We start from the raw sequence: 16,796 nt of genomic DNA, 5'->3' as shown, positions 1-16,796 counted from the left end.
ACCTATAGCTCACGCACCGTATCGCTTAGCTCCAACTGAAATGGAAGAACTGTCTAAGCAACTACAAGAGCTCTTGGATAAGGGCTTCATTCTTCCAAGCTCTTCGCCTTGGGGAGCTCCAGTACTATTCGTGAAAAAGAAGGATGGCACTTTCAGGATGTGCATAGACTACCGCGAAATGAACAAGGTCACAGTGAAGAACCGCTATCCTCTTCCACGCATCGACGACTTATTCGACCAGTTGCAAGGGTCGAGTTACTACTCCAAGATTGATCTATGGTCAGGGTATCATCAGCTGAGAGTCCGGGATGAGGACTTCTCCAAGACAGCATTCAGAACTCGCTACGGTCACTACGAGTTTCTAGTCATGCCATTTGGGCTTACGAACGCGCCGGCAGTTTTCATGGATCTTATGAACCGGGTGTGCAAACCCTACCTAGACAAGTTCGTCATTGTTTTCATCGACGACATCCTGATCTACTCAAAGAGTCAGGAGGAACACGAGCAGCACTTACGTCTTATCTTGGAACTTCTTCGAAAGGAGCAACTGTACGCCAAGTTTTCAAAATGCGACTTCTGGCTTCGTGAAGTCCACTTCTTAGGCCATGTGGTGAACAGGGATGGGATTCATGTCGATCCATCCAAGGTAGATTCGATCAGGAACTGGCCTGCACCGCGTACACCAACAGAAATACGCCAATTCTTGGGTTTGGCGGGGTACTACAGACGATTCATCAAAGACTTTTTGAAGATCGCACAGCCGCTTACACTACTGACACAGAAGGGTGTCACCTACCGTTGGGGAGGTCCCCAGGAAACCGCTTTTCAGTACCTAAAGGATAGGCTTTACAGCGCACCTATTCTCTCATTGCCAGAGGGCACGGATGACTTTGTGGTTTATTGTGACGCATCGATACAGGGTCTTGGTTGCGTATTGATGCAACGGGATAAGGTTATTGCTTACGCTTCTCGTCAACTCAAGGTTCATGAACGAAACTACACGACGCACGATTTAGAGCTGGGAGCTGTTGTTTTTGCACTTAAAATATGACGACACTACCTGTACGGTACCAAGTGCACAATTTACACCGATCACAGGAGTCTCGAGCATATTCTTAAGCAGAAGGATTTGAACATGCGTCAACGACGATGGGTCGAGTTACTCAACGATTATGAATGCGCCATCAAGTACCATCCAGGCAAGGCCAATGTTGTGGCTGATGCCCTCAGTCGTAAAGATACTACACCTAGGCGTGTACGAGCTTTGCAACTCACCATTCAGTCCAGTCTTCCTGCACAGATACGAAATGCTTAGGTAGAAGCATTGAAACCCGAAAACGTCAAGGCTGAAGCCTTACGCGGCTTAAGGCAGCAAATGAAACAAAAGGAAGACGGCGCCTACTGTGTAACGGGGCGTATTTGGATCCCACTATATGGCGGATTACGGGAACTTGTGATGGATGAAGCACACAAGTCCCGCTACTCGGTACATCCAGGGTCGGATAAAATGTACCACGATCTCAAGGCAACATACTGGTGGCCTAGCATGAAAGCCCACATCGCTACTTACGTCGGCAAGTGTTTGACATGTGCAAAAGTCAAAGTGGAATATCAGAAACTAGCGGGTCTACTTCAGCAACCCAAGATACCGTAATGGAAATGGGAAGAAATTTACATGGATTTTGTTACAGGCTTACCTAGATCCCAGCGTGGGAACGATACTATATGGGTGATCGTGGATCGACTCACCAAGTCTGCACACTTCCTGGCTATAAAGGAAACGGATAAGTTCTCCACTCTCGCAAACGTTTATCTTAAAGAAGTTGTTTCGAGGCACGGGGTGCCACCTCCATCATTTCCGATCGGGGTGCACGATTCACGTCAGAACTATGGCAAGCGATGCACAAATCTTTTGGCTCACGTTTAGACATGAGCACAGCATATCATCCTCAGACGGATGGGCAGTCTGAGCGAACGATCCAGACTCTTGAAGACATGCTTCGGGCATGTGTTATTGATTTCGGCAACGGCTGGGAAAAGCATCTCCCTTTGGTGGAGTTTTCGTATAATAACAGTTATCACACCAGCATACAAGCCGCTCCATTCGAGGCATTGTACGGGCGTAAATGCCGGTCACCTCTCTGTTGGGCAGAGGTGGGGGATAGTCAGATCACGGGTCCAGAGATTGTAGTGGACGCCACTGAAAAGATTGCGCAGATACGACAACGCATGGCGGCAGCACGCGACCGTCAGAAAGCCTACGCGGACAAGCGTAGGAAGCCTTTGGAATTTCAGGTCGGGGACCGGGTTTTACTTAAAGTCTCACCCTGGAAGGGTGTGGTACGTTTTGGCAAATGGGGCAAACTAAATCCGCGGTACGTCGGACCATTCGAAATCATTGAGAAAATAGGCAAAGTGGCTTACAAGCTAAACCTACCAGCTAAACTCGGTGCAGTTCACAATGTCTTTCACGTGTCGAATCTGAAGAAGTGCCTGTCAGATGAGACCCTCATAGTTCCTTTTAAGGAACTCACTATCGACGAGCGGTTGCAGTTCGTCGAGGAGCCAGTTGAAATCACGGACCGGGATGTTAAGGTCCTCAAAAACAAGAGAATCCCTCTTGTTCGAGTTCGTTGGAACTCCCGTCGTGGCCCAGAGTACACCTGGGAACGCGAAGACCAGATGACAGAAAAGTATCCCCAGTTATTCGAAACCAATGCAACCACTACTAAGGCTGAAGCTACTACTGCGGAATTTCGGGACGAAATTCCAGATCAACGGGGGGAGGATGTGACACCCCAGAAAAACCAGTAAACGAACGATACAACTTACCTAGCTTCCTCAGTGAGTGCGTACCAAATTTCGGGACGAAATTTCTTTTTAGTTGGGGATAATGTGACAACTCGTAATACGAACCTACTTTGTGTAACGTTACGTGCTTATGTGAGCTATATTATTTGATTTAATGAATGATATATTTGATACGTGCTTTGTGTATATATGTATGTATATGAATGATTCGATCGCACAACATTACACGACCGCACAAGCCCACTCGGCCCACTCGGCCCACTCGGGCTTTACATTTGTACACGGATCCTTAGGGCAGCCCAAGTTGGGTTCGGCCCATTCCCCCTAGCCGATTAACACATGAGATGTTGTAAACATCTTACACTTTACCAAAACACAAACAAGTTACAAACCCTAGTTCTCTCATTCTCTCGAACCCGACGGCAACCATCTCTACCTCTCGAAGACTTCCTGGTTGTATTGATCTAGTTCTTCTCTCAAACCGGTTAGTGTGCTTATGATTGTTTTCATGATTGATTGATTATGTTGTTAAATGATTTGTGTACTAGTAATCGGCCGTATGTTGTGTGTGTGATTATATGATGATACATGATTGCTAGAATAATCCTACTGATCGATTATGTTACACAAGAACTCGGGTTGTTTGCATGTTGGGTATCGCTGAATTAGTTATGTTTAAGTATCTTGAATATTGTTGTGATTATGAACATGATTAGGGTTTATGTGAATAAGATGCTAAAGACCTTGTTTGATCGAGTGTATGTAACCAATTAGTTGGAATTATGTTGATTGATATGATAAATTTGGAAACTGATAAATGTTTGTAACCGAATGAGCATAAAATTCGGATAATTAAACTGATCGCACACGAGACCTCTTGGTCGCACAAGAGGCCCATTCGCACAAGCAGTCTTGTCGCACAAGATCAGGTCGTACAAGACCTGATCCGGTCACACAAGTGCCAGCCGCACAAGAGATCCTCAGTCGCACAAGAACTGTTGGATCGCACAAGTTATCGGGTTTGTTTAACTGTTGGGCCGGGTGTTATGTTGGGTTGGGCTGGTTCGGATCGCACAACCCAAAGGGCTCGCACAAGGTGTCCCGATCGTACAAGATCAGCCGGACCGCACAAGACCACTAATAATTATTTGGGCCGAGAGCTTTATGTTGGACTTCTTTCTTTGTTGGGCTTAATTATTGGGCCGATATGTTACTGGATCACACAACATGTTGTGAATCGTACAACATGTTGGGCCGGTTACCATTGGGCTTATTTTATTCGCACAAGTTGAATATATTATTTGACTGCTAAAGTGTTGCCATAATTTACGTGCTTGTAACGTGTTAACTTGTGTGAATCATACGTGCAATACTTGAGTCAAAATCTGACTTCTATGGTAACCCTGTTAGGACGTGATTGACCACCCTTAGTTCAAGAACCTTTCGTGTATCTGCCGAGCAAACCAAGGTGAGTTCACACAGCCAAGGCATGGGGTTCCCGGGTGGGAAGGGGATTGGATGACTTATTGTATATATTCAGATGATAGAACCTAACGACAAGATACGGCTAGACTGGTAACACTTATTGAACTGATCTTCGCACACCTGCCAAGGGTTGGCCGCGATATTATGACTGACTTCGCACACCTGCCTTAGGAAGGCCGCGAACTAAATTTACTAATCTTCGCATACCCGCTTGGGAGGCCGCGATACACATAAACCTAGTCTAGAATACTTGGGAAAAACATCCCCTAATATCTTCGCATACCTGCCTGGGAGGCCGCGATGGAAACTAATACGAGACATGACTTAACGAATGAACATACTACCACTCACACTATACTACTACTGAACTATTAACTGTGAACTCGCTCAACTAGTTGTTGACTCTCTGCTGCATGCCTTGCAGGACCTTAGGTACTTATGGAGCTTGCACGAGGAGGAGCAGGTCGTTGTGGGCATGGATCATGAATGCTTGTTAAACGTTTATGACATTACACACTTAATACTTATGTTTGGGTTTTTACATTAATGCTTCCGCTACACTTGATTATGTTGGTTTTGATAAACACCTTTCGTATTGATGGATAACTATTACTACTAATTTACATGTTCAATATGATTGGTGGCTTGATCCTGGTCATGTCACGCCTCCAAGCGGTGTTACTTCGCGTGTGGATTTTGGGGGTGTGACAAAACTCCTAGCCGTTTAGGAGAAATATAAGATTTTCAGTTCGGATTCGCGTCAAAATTTGCAGGTTCGCTTTTACGAACAAGCTAGGTTCGCTTTTAGTGACATAACAGGTTCGCTTTTACGAACAAGCTAGGTTCGCTTTTAGTGACAGTTGAGATCCGCTTATAAGACATCATCTGTTTCGCTCTTGTGACCATTAAAGTCTGTCAGTCATTGAACAAGATAATCACGTGATTTGTTTGTCAGGAATTGTAAAAGAAAATCACAAGTTAGTGTGTCGGTTGATAACATGTGTGAAACATTTATGATTGCATGTGAAACAGAATGTTGTCGGCTAAGTGGTAGGAAAGGCCCAATCACAAGCTAGGTTGATTGTTATTGTTTGCACGTGAAGCCCCATTCAAAGGATAGACTATTCTTGTTGCCGCCCAACATTACCGGCCCATTAAAACACCGCCCAAAATTTGGCCCAATCATCGAACTTGGAGGTGCCGCCCATTTGTAAGTTTAGTGGCATAAGAGGTCCAATCAAAAGGCGTTGTGAAACAAGATCTTGTCGGCTAAAAAGAACAAAGACCCTATCATATTGGTTGTGTGAATTGTTTGGCCCAATCACAGATGAGCCTAAATTGAATTGTTTTGATAAACAGTGTGCGGCCCTATCAGCTTTGTTATTCAGATTCACTATCTTGAAAGGCCCATGTAACAGAATGGTCCTATAGAATTTGAAAGATATTAAAAGTTAGAAAGGCCCAATCAAAGTTGAACAACAAAACTACGGCCCTATAAGCAGTATTGTTCAAATTCACTAGCTTTGAGGCCCACGTGTGAATTGATAAAAGTTGAATCTGAATTGTTGTTGAGAATTTCTATTAAAGTTTCCAACTGAGCTGAATCTATTTGGGATTGTCTTGTGTGACTTTCGGTGAATTTTGAACATTTTCGACGAATTGTTTGTAGATTCCAGACTGATTCAACTTGTTTCGTTGATTATCAACATTCGTATCTTGTGAATTGTTTTTGTTCAGGATCATTCGTGTTCTTACGTCATCAACATTGAAACAACTCCGCGAATCTTCGACAACGAGTCTTAGATTGGTTTCATCAACATACTATTACATATTCAGTTCAGTTTAAACTGATTGTTTGATTGTTTGTTTGCAGGTGACACGAGGCAATTTACAAGGTAATTCACAAATATAAGTTCATAGCGAAAGATGAACCTATTCCATGGAAAGACGAGCGTACAGAAGAGCAAAAGTATAAATACCGGAAGATGATTGCTGAAAACAAGATTATCAGACTTTCTGGTATCTTTCTAGAAGCTAGAAGAGCAAATAGATGGGATCCAGATAGAGAGTGCTACCTTCATAGGTATGGCAACATCGCGATTGATGATAAAACGCTAGATATTGAAGCCATCATCCAGGAGTACAAAGAAGAGGATGATTATTGGCAGAAGAAATAGTGGGGAGATGAAGAAGAGAAAAAGATAAAGAAAGAGTTAATAGATGAAATAGAAAGAAACTCAGAAAATATAAGTTTGGATGAGTTTATTGAATTAATCAACAGGGTTAGAGAAGGAATAACAAAGATTGAAGAATCTAAGAAGGATGAAACTTCAAAATGTGAAGTTGTATGCTCGAAATGCGAAAAATCAGAAGCAGACAGTGTGAAACTCTTGAAGGATGTGTAGAGTTTGACATTGGAAAACGATACTCTAAAAAACGAGAAGAAAGCTGATGATGAACAGATTCAGGGTTTGCGTTTAAATTGCGAAAAATTGAGATCTGATAATGACAAACTTTTAGAGTTTGTTGAAAGTTTGTCATTAGAAAACAAAAATTTTAAAAATTTAGAAAATGATTTCAAAAGTCAAATAAAGATTTTACAAGATGAGAGAGATATCTTTGGCAAGAATAATTTGGAAAAACAAAACGAAATAAACTCTCATCTTGCTAAAATTATCCGACTTGAGCATGAAGCTGAAGATGCTCAAAAGAAAATTGCTGAGTTTGAAAAAGGTTTTGAAAGCAAAAGAAAATCTTCAGAAAATGAAGATTTCTGGATAAAATTGGAAAACAAAAATCTGAAAGAAAATGAAACAAGATTTCAAGAACAGTTAATTGGTTTGGAAAATGAAAAATCTGTTCTTGAAAATCTTAAGATTGAAAATGAAAATTCAATCAAGTTCTATCTTGAAAGAATCTCTAAGCTTGAAGAAGAAGCTGAGAATTCAACAAACAAGATTAATGAACTTGAAAAGAAGTTGAAAGGTTTTGTGACTTCATCAGATAGTTTGAATTTTCCCTGTCCAAAACCAATCAATTCTGTTCCAATAAGTGAAAGTCAAAATTTGTGATTTTGATGAAATATCTGATGATGAAAAAGAAAAGAAAAGAAAAATATTTTTAGATTTACAAGAAAAATTTCAAAATACTGTTTTTCAATCTACTGAAATAGGTGAATGCTCGAAGCAAAAACCTGTTAAGAAGAGTGCAGAACAGAAACAAAAAGATAAAAATTTGAAAAATTCTAAAAATGAAAATAAAAGTTCATCAGATAAGTCATCCAATCATTATAAAAAAACACAAAAATGTAAAAATGAAAAATCACAAAATGATGGTAATAAGTGGTGTAGGTTTGACCACAGTACTTCAAAGCCAAATCCAGCTTTTCGGAAGAGTGATGACTACCACAAAGCCAGACAATGCTATGATCTGAGCATTTGGGGTGAAAGTCGTACATGGTATGATAACAGAGTGTGTTACTCTTGTGGTTATCAAGGACACATTGTTGTTAACAGCCAAAGTCAGAGATTTGAAACGAGAAGGCGCTTTAACTGCAACATCAGAGGTCATATTGCCAGAGATTGCCCAAGGAGATCGATGGGAAGATCGAGGGTTGAATCTCAAAGAACGGCAAAGAAGACAGTCAACGTCAAGCCCAAAGAACAGAAGGTTCAAGAACCTAAAGTTCAGGAAGCAAAAGTAAAACTTTCTCAGGGGCAAAAAGACAGACTGCGAAAGAAGAGGAAGAAGGCCAGAGAATATCTAGAAAGGATGTCCCCGGGTTCACCGAACAGATTGAATAAGAGTTCTGATGAATCAACTTCTTCGACTGCAAAGTCAAGCAAGTCAAGTTCGTCAGATGCAAATCTGAGGACAAAAAAGAAGATAAAGAAGAAGGTAAAATTTGGTGGCAATGATTCTGTTTCTTTGGAAACAAAGGAGCCACATGTCGGCGATGAATCTGACAGATCAAAGTCAGACAAGCCACATTCAGGCAATGATTCTGGTTCGTCAAAACCAGAAGAGCCAAGTTTTGAGGTAAAATTGTCAAAAACACCCAAGACTGGTCAGGCTTGGGTGAATCTTTTCAAATGAAAAACCCTGACTTGCCGGAGTTCCAAGGTTGGTAAGCGTGGAACATGAATCGGCACATTTCTTGAGAAATTTCACTATGGTGATTTTTCGACCTACATGTGGTAAATCAGGGACATTAAGTTGTACTTGATTTTCAACAAGTGATTAAAGGAAAACAATGTGATGAAAGAACCCCGAATTTGTGAAATGACACACAAAACTAATTTTCCGGAAAAACCATTTTGATTAAAACAAACTTAAGTGTTTTGAAATCTAAATGGGAAAATAGTTTGTTGTCAGGGGGAGTTCTGATTGTTTATGCCAAATGAATGGCGAATTGAAGTGATTCGATATCAGTTTGTCATTTTATTTGTACAGTTTTCAAATTTTCCTTGAAAATCAAAATTGAAACATATTTTGATTTTAGGGGGAGAAAAATTTAAAAAAAAAATTAGAAAATTTGAAAATACCAAAAACATTGAAAAAGCAAAAATGAGTTTTGTTGAGAAAAGAGGAAATGATAGTACATCAGTGGACTATCACAGCATGCTAAGGAAATGAATTGTCAAAAGTGATAAACGGTCTCACTAATGATGTGTCGATAGGTTTTTACACATTTAGTAGATTTATTCGGGATATAAACCTAAAATTTCAAACTTACGAATTTCGTGGGGAACACTACTTGGATATATAGGTAACCCCTGAAATCTCGTTTGAAAGGTCTTGTATTCTGATATACTAGGTTTTTATACTCAATGATGTCTGGGGTATTATTCCGGGACTTCTGCTGAACGGAAGTTCTAACCTAGTCCTTGGATAATGCTTTGCCTGAAATGCTTGAAACATAGCATTATAGCCCTGAGATTGATTAGACAATAAAATTGATAATCATCTGTTGTAGCTAAAAAGATCCTCTAAAGGGGACATACTGCAAAGTCGAAACTGATATCTCTCTGCTGAACGGAAGTTCTGACCTGAGATCCCTCAGTTCTCGCATTTAACCCCTAAATTATGTACATATATCATTGTAGTATACTCACCTGTAAGATTGAATATTGAGATTCTGGATACGGGAGTATATTCAAGAGGTGGGACACATGAATGAGTTAAGTTCATAAAACATCTAAATCGTATCCTGAATAGATTGAAAATTGTGTGAAAATTTAAGAGGAGAACTATATCGTCAATCTACGTGAATCGTTTAGAACTTAAAATGATTAAAGCTTAACGGTGCTAGTGATTTGTCTCATGAACTGATATGATCCTCTTACACAAACTCACAAAAATATTATCTGTATATATATTTGTTTACTGTTTTTCATTAAAAAAACAAAAATCCAAAAAGATTTTCGGAGTGTTTTAGCGTAAAATTTTGAAAATTCAAAAAGATTTTCGACAGCTGATAGTGAAGAGCTGATATTCAAAATTCGAGTGCTAAACATGATGAACAGGATTGGGAGAATATGTTGAAAACTTTGAATGTCATATACAAATGTTTTGTAAGATTGTATGCTTAGTTAATCAAGGTCATTCATTTGAACTTGATGTAACTATACAGATTGATGAGTTAATGATTTCTACCTGTAAGTTTCTTAAATCTAATTGTTATAAATTTGTGAAACTTATGTTGAGGTAGAGGATGTGCAGGTTAACCAGGTTTCAAATCCTGAGCAGATGCAGAACAAAGCCAGGAATTGATCCTGAACTTGTGAATCGATGAAAACCAGACTACGATCCCAACAGCTGAGTCTAAGGGAGAGTCTGAAGACGAGCTCAACGCAAACGGAAGCGTGCAAAGAGTCAGGTATCGTTCCTGGAAGAGCTTGTATATGGAAATCCAGGTGTCGATCCCAAAAGCACGGAAGCTTGACGAAAGGGGGAGCCTGAAGACAGATCCACGGGGATTCTATTCGAGAGAGAGAAAGACAAGGCGCTACGAGATTGACTACGGCAATATCCAAGGGGGAGTCTGTTACTGCATTATCTGTCTAACGCCTCCGTCAATCTATTCCGTAGCAGAAACCGAAGGATTCTAAGCTTTTAAGTTACAACTAGTTAGAAAGGCAAGGTGGCAAACTTGTAAATAATGAGATTTCTCATTATATCCCTTGTGCCTATAAATAGCTCATTAAGATGTAAAGGTTAAGACTTTTGGAAGACTTGGAGCTCATTTGGAGATTTGGTGATCTAATTGTAGAGAGAGAAAGTCTAGAGAGAGAAAGTCTCTCTACGTGATTCACGGCATTGTACACGACGTCATATCAATAGAATCACGTTTTCTTGTACGTTATTGTGTGTTTGGTCACGTACGTTCACGGATTCCGCACGTCGAACGTTCGTTACGCAATCGAACGGTGTCAAAACCGATCCTAACATTTTGGATTTTCTGAAAATTTCTTACTCCCCCTAAAATTCAAAACCATTTAAAGATAATTTGACAAACCGACACTGATAACTTTGTCTCGCCATCCATTTTCTGCTTTTCGTGCTCTGTTTTGTAATAAATACAATGTACCCCCATGATTTACAACACATTGATTTTTACAGTTTGAAAACCGTTTTTCAATATTTTGAAATTAATCATGTTTGTTCCGCCGTGAGGGTTTCGGCATATTCAAGTAATATATTTTTGGAATTTTTGATTTTTGACAAAATTTAAAAACAAACATTTTTTTTTCAAATTTTTGACAAAATAAAACATATTTTTGGTTTTTAAATTTTCAATTATTAGGGTTTTGAAATATGGTTTATTTATGTACAAAAATCAAACAACTCCCTGTTTCAACCAACTCAGGGATCAGCAGCCTCCTCTTCTTTTCGTGCCAGGCTGCTCCGACACTCCTCTTGTTGACATTCTATTTTCTTCGGAAGCACCTGCACATTTACACTTACTCAATTACTTGAACAAATTTTCCCAGGTCTGTTGGACCTTAGGCATTTCTACACAATATGCATCATTTAACTTTAGAAAATCTTTGTCATTCTGAACAAAGACTTTTTCAATTTTCACTTCATCTTTTTCATCATTTGCCGAAGTCCTTTGTTTCTTAACAGACCATGTTTGACCTTTTGGAGTCCCTCTTTTATAAAATTGTGACTCTTTTTGAACATTTTGGTTTTGAACAACATTTGGTTTCCAAAACTGTTGAGGTTTTGTTGCATCAACATTTGTTCTCCAACTTTATGTTGTTCTTAATCTGGGTGTATGAGAATTCTAGGTCTGTCTAGAATCGAACCTATTTTGGTTTGATTTCCAAGTTTGATTCGAAGCAAACTTGTTTGTGTTGTACCTCCAAGTTTGTTTGGAATCAAATCTGGTAGACTTTTGTTTCACATCCTCAGATTTCTGTTTTTGAACAACATCAGACTTCTTTTTCGTCTCAACATCAACAGGTTTCAAATTTGAACACTTGCGTGCAAGATGTCCAATTTGATCACATTTAAAACATGTTCTTTTGAAACATCTTTGACCTGTGTTGTTGTTTTTTTTCTTTTGAGCATAGAACTCTTCATTAGACTGACGCCTAAATTGGAGTTCTTTCTCTTCTTCGGAACTTGTTCCGTGAACAAAATTCATCTTTGCCTGATAATTTGGCTTTTCATTTTTATTCCAACTTTGTTTCTTCTTATAACCCAACCCAGCCTTCATGTTTTTTTCTTGAAACCAGGTTTGTTAGAAAAAGTTTTATGACCTTTTCCAACAAATTTTGAAATCTCAGATTTTTCAATCGCAACCATTTTGAAAACTTTGTCAATCTTTTTTGAAATCACATTCTGAATCGGGAATACAATATCTAAGAATAATTTGCCTGATCCAATCATGGTATAAACCAATCCTTTTGAATCATCATTCAAATTTTTCTCAGATTTTGAGTTTTTCAGATATTCTTCATGAAAACTACCTTCATTTTCATCATGTGATTCAGCTTTACCTATATCAACCGACTCTTCTTTCAACACACTTTCAACAACCTTACCTACCACCTCTGAATCACTAGAATCATCAGATTTGGAATAGGTTACGTCAACGTTATCTGGCAATTGATCTACCATGTTGAAAGCTTTTTCGACCTTTTCATCATCGTCAAATGCAAACTTTTCCGGTGGTGGAACTTGATGAAACTCTAAACCAATGCCCTTTTTGTTTTGCTCAAAATCTTTAACATCTGGTTTTATGTTGAAAATTCTTTCAAGCACATATGATGACGCATGATAACTTTTTAACTTGTTATCTTGTTCTAAATCAGCAATCTGACGTTTTAGCTTAGCAACATCCTCAATATAAGAATTTACAACTTGTTGCTTTATTTCATACTATCGCTTTAACGTATCAGTTGTTTCAGAACAATATCTCAATCGTGATTGAACAAGTTTCATTTGACTTTTCACATCTTCATATGACTTGTTAGTAATGTGATAAGCCAATTTTATTGAATCGTATTCTTTTTTCATTTCTTGACATGCAATTTCTTTTTGTGAACACTCTTCTGTCATTTTTGAAACTTTTTCTTTCAAAATCTCATTTTCTTTTTCTAAATTTTTACATTTCTGTGTTATATTTTCATTATTATCTTTCAAAACTTTTTTCATTTTCTAACATCTTTTTGCATTTATTTTTGAAAACTTCTTCAATTTTATTGAATTCAAGATTTCTTGTTCTGATTGTCATCTTTTTCAGTACAAGCTCTGCACTTTTCCAAACATTTCTTGCACTGTTCAACATTTTTGTTTAAGACTTCAGGATCAGATTTTACCTAAGTGATTAGCATTTCGGCTTTCTCTGCAGTCTTTGTTTGATCAGCATCTTCCTTCTTTTCTCCACCAGTACCATCATCACCACTAACATTACTATCAATCTCCAAAATCTCATCCTTCACTTCTTCTCCTTCTTCTTCAACAACCTGCTGTTTTTCAGTAACAGCTTTCTCAACCTTTTCTACTCTCACAATGTCTTCTTTAACAGCTTTAACTTTGATTTCCTCAGCAACTCTCTTCAAATCATCAACTAGATTTTCAACATTCTTCTTCATTCTTTCTTCATCCCTCTTCCTCAAACTTGATATCATGACATCTCTTATTAGTTTTTCCAGCTTTTTCACATATGTTTTATCTTTTGTAACATTTGAATAGTATTCGACGGATCGAGGAATTACTAAAAGAACATCATCATAAATTATGTCCTTCTTGGGAACAACCGGTTCACCATCTCTGTTGATATAGCACTCTCTCTCTTCTTGTCCCATCTTTTATAACTGACAGCATCTTCATACTCTTCTTGCATTTCATCAATTCTGTTTCCAGCAATGCTTCTTTCTCTGTATGTTTTCTCATTCAGAATCTCTTCTCTGGTTTTTTCTTTGATTTCAGCAACAAAAGCATAATGTTTGCTCTTTGAAATAGTTTTACCATGAGTTGTACTTCGATTATCAACACGATCTTCTTCCGGAAGAATTTGATTCCAATCATACCCTTCATCATCATGGATTACAGCACATGCTCTTGACTTCTCTTTGGGATTATTTTCAATCATTTTCGGCTCTTCTTTGCTACGGTGGTAAATTGCCTTTCGATAATAATCATCATTGAAAGGTTTCTCAGTGTCGTCAACTTCAGAGTTTTTGCATTCTCTTTTGAAATGACCTTTTTGCTTACATCTGAAATAGGTCACTTTGGATTTGTCGAATCCCAGCTTTGTTGACGGACCACCTATTGACTGCTTCCCAGCAATCTCTATATATCTCTGAGCCCTTCGAATGCAACTTGCTAGACACCAGCGTATGTCAATGAGTTCCATTTCTGCAGGATTGATCTGATCGTAGTCTTCCTTTTTCAGTTCTGAGTTTCCTATTTTCCCAGACACTAAACCTTCGTATGACTCTAACACAGATGCCAGAAAACTCATTTATTGCTTAGCTGTATTGACGCTCATTACAGGTGAATTCTTTAATTTAAGAGTAATGTTACAGAGAACTTCTTCTGATTCTTCAGAGTTTGCTTTTGGAAAAGACGAATGATATCCTGGATTGTAACTTGATGAACTTGCCTGAGATTCTTTTATCTTCTCACCACTAAATGCTGTCTTTGGTGAATCACCAACTTTCACCGAAGGTATGTTTCCTTTGTAATAAAGACCCACATTTTGTTGATGTGAAGAACCGTTCATCTTGCTTTGTTTTTGCAACTCCAGTTCATGACTTTCAATTTTTTCTATCAAGACATCAAGAGAAATTGTATCATATAACACATCATTTTCAATATAAACACAAACGTTTGCCACTGATCAGCTCGTGGTAACGCTTCTATGATTTTATTGATTATTTCTTCTTGAGTTTTAACAATTCCAAAACGATCAAGTTCAATTTTTAAATGACGAAATCTCTCTATCATTTGTCGAACTGATTCACCTTTCAAGGTATCAAACAAATCAATTTCTTTCTTTAATAAGGCAATTTTATTTTTCTTGATTTGTTTACCCCCCTCAGCTTTAACCCATAAAGCTTCCCAAACAGATTTTGATGACCCGTCATGTTGTAGTAAAGCAGACATGGCATTTCTAATTGATGATTGAATTAAAGTAATCATTCTCTGTTCAGCTGCAAATTCGGATTTGTCTTCTTTGGATAAGCTTTTGAGTGGGAGATATTCTCCTTTATCATTGACCGGTCTACTATAACCAAATTCCAAACAGAACCAGCTCTCATGAGCGTAAGCTTTTGCCCAGTTGATGAAACGTTCTTTCCACCAAGTGTAGTCTTCAATACTTTCGAGCGTTGGTGGTTTTGAATGTGTTCCATAGAAGTTATCATGTTTACTGTTTTCAATAATCGCTTTTGATGGTTTTTGGTGTAACAATTGAAGTTTCGGAAGACTCGGATGTAAATGCCTTGTAAAACGTGTTGTAAAACTCTTCAGCCATAATGTAAATTTCTTGAATTACCTAGAGAAACAAACAAACAAAATCAGTTTTAGAAACTAATCAATTAACTGAATTGAAATGGTACTCGGTTGCTGCGAAATAATCTTGACACGAAATGGCTTTGGAGCGAAATGACCACTTTCGAACGGATTAAGTGCTTTCAAACGGAATGGATTGATTCCGTACGAAATGGATGATTTCGTACGAAATTGCACAACTTTTAAACGAAATGATAACTTGGTGCGAAATGGTCAACGAAATGACACTTTCCAAGCGAAATGAATCTTTTCGTGTGAAATGAAGTCCAATCTAACCAATCCGTGCGAAATGAGATGTGTATATCGTGCGAAATGAAGACTTAACTCGTGCGAAATGGATGATTTCGTACGAAATTGCACAACTTTCAAACGAAATGATAACTTGGTGCGAAATGGTCAACGAAATGACACTTTCCAAGCGAAATGAATCTTTTCGAGCGAAATGAAGTCCAATCTAACCAATCCGTGCGAAATAAGATGTGTATATCGTGCGAAATGAAGATTATTCCAAGCGAAATGGCAATCCGTGTGAAATGGGAAGTTGATTTCGTGCGAAATGAGCTGACGTCACGCAATCGGCCATGATTTTATCAAATTACTCACGTTTTAGGTTGATTTAAGGTCTGGTACTTTCAAGGATTTGCTAAAACTGTATTTCGCGTATAATATGAAATATTCAATCCATTTTAACCATAAAATCTTGTTAATTTTGAAAAAGAAGGTGTAGAAGTCAGAATTTCAGCTGAAATCGGTAAGAACTCTTCCTCCTGAGCTCTGATACCACTTGTAGGATCATTGTGCGACCTAAATGAGTCGTTCAGAAGAGTTTTGATCCGAATGAAAGGCATAATGCAATGAAACGGACTTGATAACAGCTTGATTCACTTTAAATGTCTCTTATATTGATTTAATAGTATTACAGCACCTGGAGACAATTCGGCAGAGCTTCGCTACAAAATTCCAATCCTTACAAATGAGAAACCATGCTCCCCTATATATAGACCATCGCATTTTCCCACGGAATGGCACAAGTTCCATTTCGTACAAAATGGATATGTTTCATTTCGTACGAAATGGCCTTTGTTCATTTCGTGCGAAATGGTTATCATACACACATTTCTTAACTTCTAGCCTATCGAGCACTGGTTTATCCTATGTGATTACAAGACTCGATTCAAGACGAAGTCAATAGACATATGCACTAACAAATCGAGTGACCAGGGTCATTAACTTGGACTTGGTTATTCGAGTGGATGTTTGAAACTGAGAAAATTTGAAAAAGTTTGAAAAAAAAATTGAAATTGAAATGCCCTCTCGCACGAGAAGGCCTCTCAGATGAGAGGAGATGTCCACTTGTCAATATTGCACATGGGCCCATTCATCAGAAATTTGCAAGGCTCAAAGGCCCACTCGTCCGAAAGGCGGGTCTATATATATTTGCCCTTTCATCATATTTGGCCATTCATCCATTT

The sequence above is a fragment of the Helianthus annuus genome, chromosome 2 (genome assembly GCF_002127325.2).
Source record: "Helianthus annuus cultivar XRQ/B chromosome 2, HanXRQr2.0-SUNRISE, whole genome shotgun sequence".
Lineage (NCBI taxonomy): Eukaryota > Viridiplantae > Streptophyta > Magnoliopsida > Asterales > Asteraceae > Helianthus > Helianthus annuus.
Note: the sequence above shows the minus strand (reverse complement) of the source record.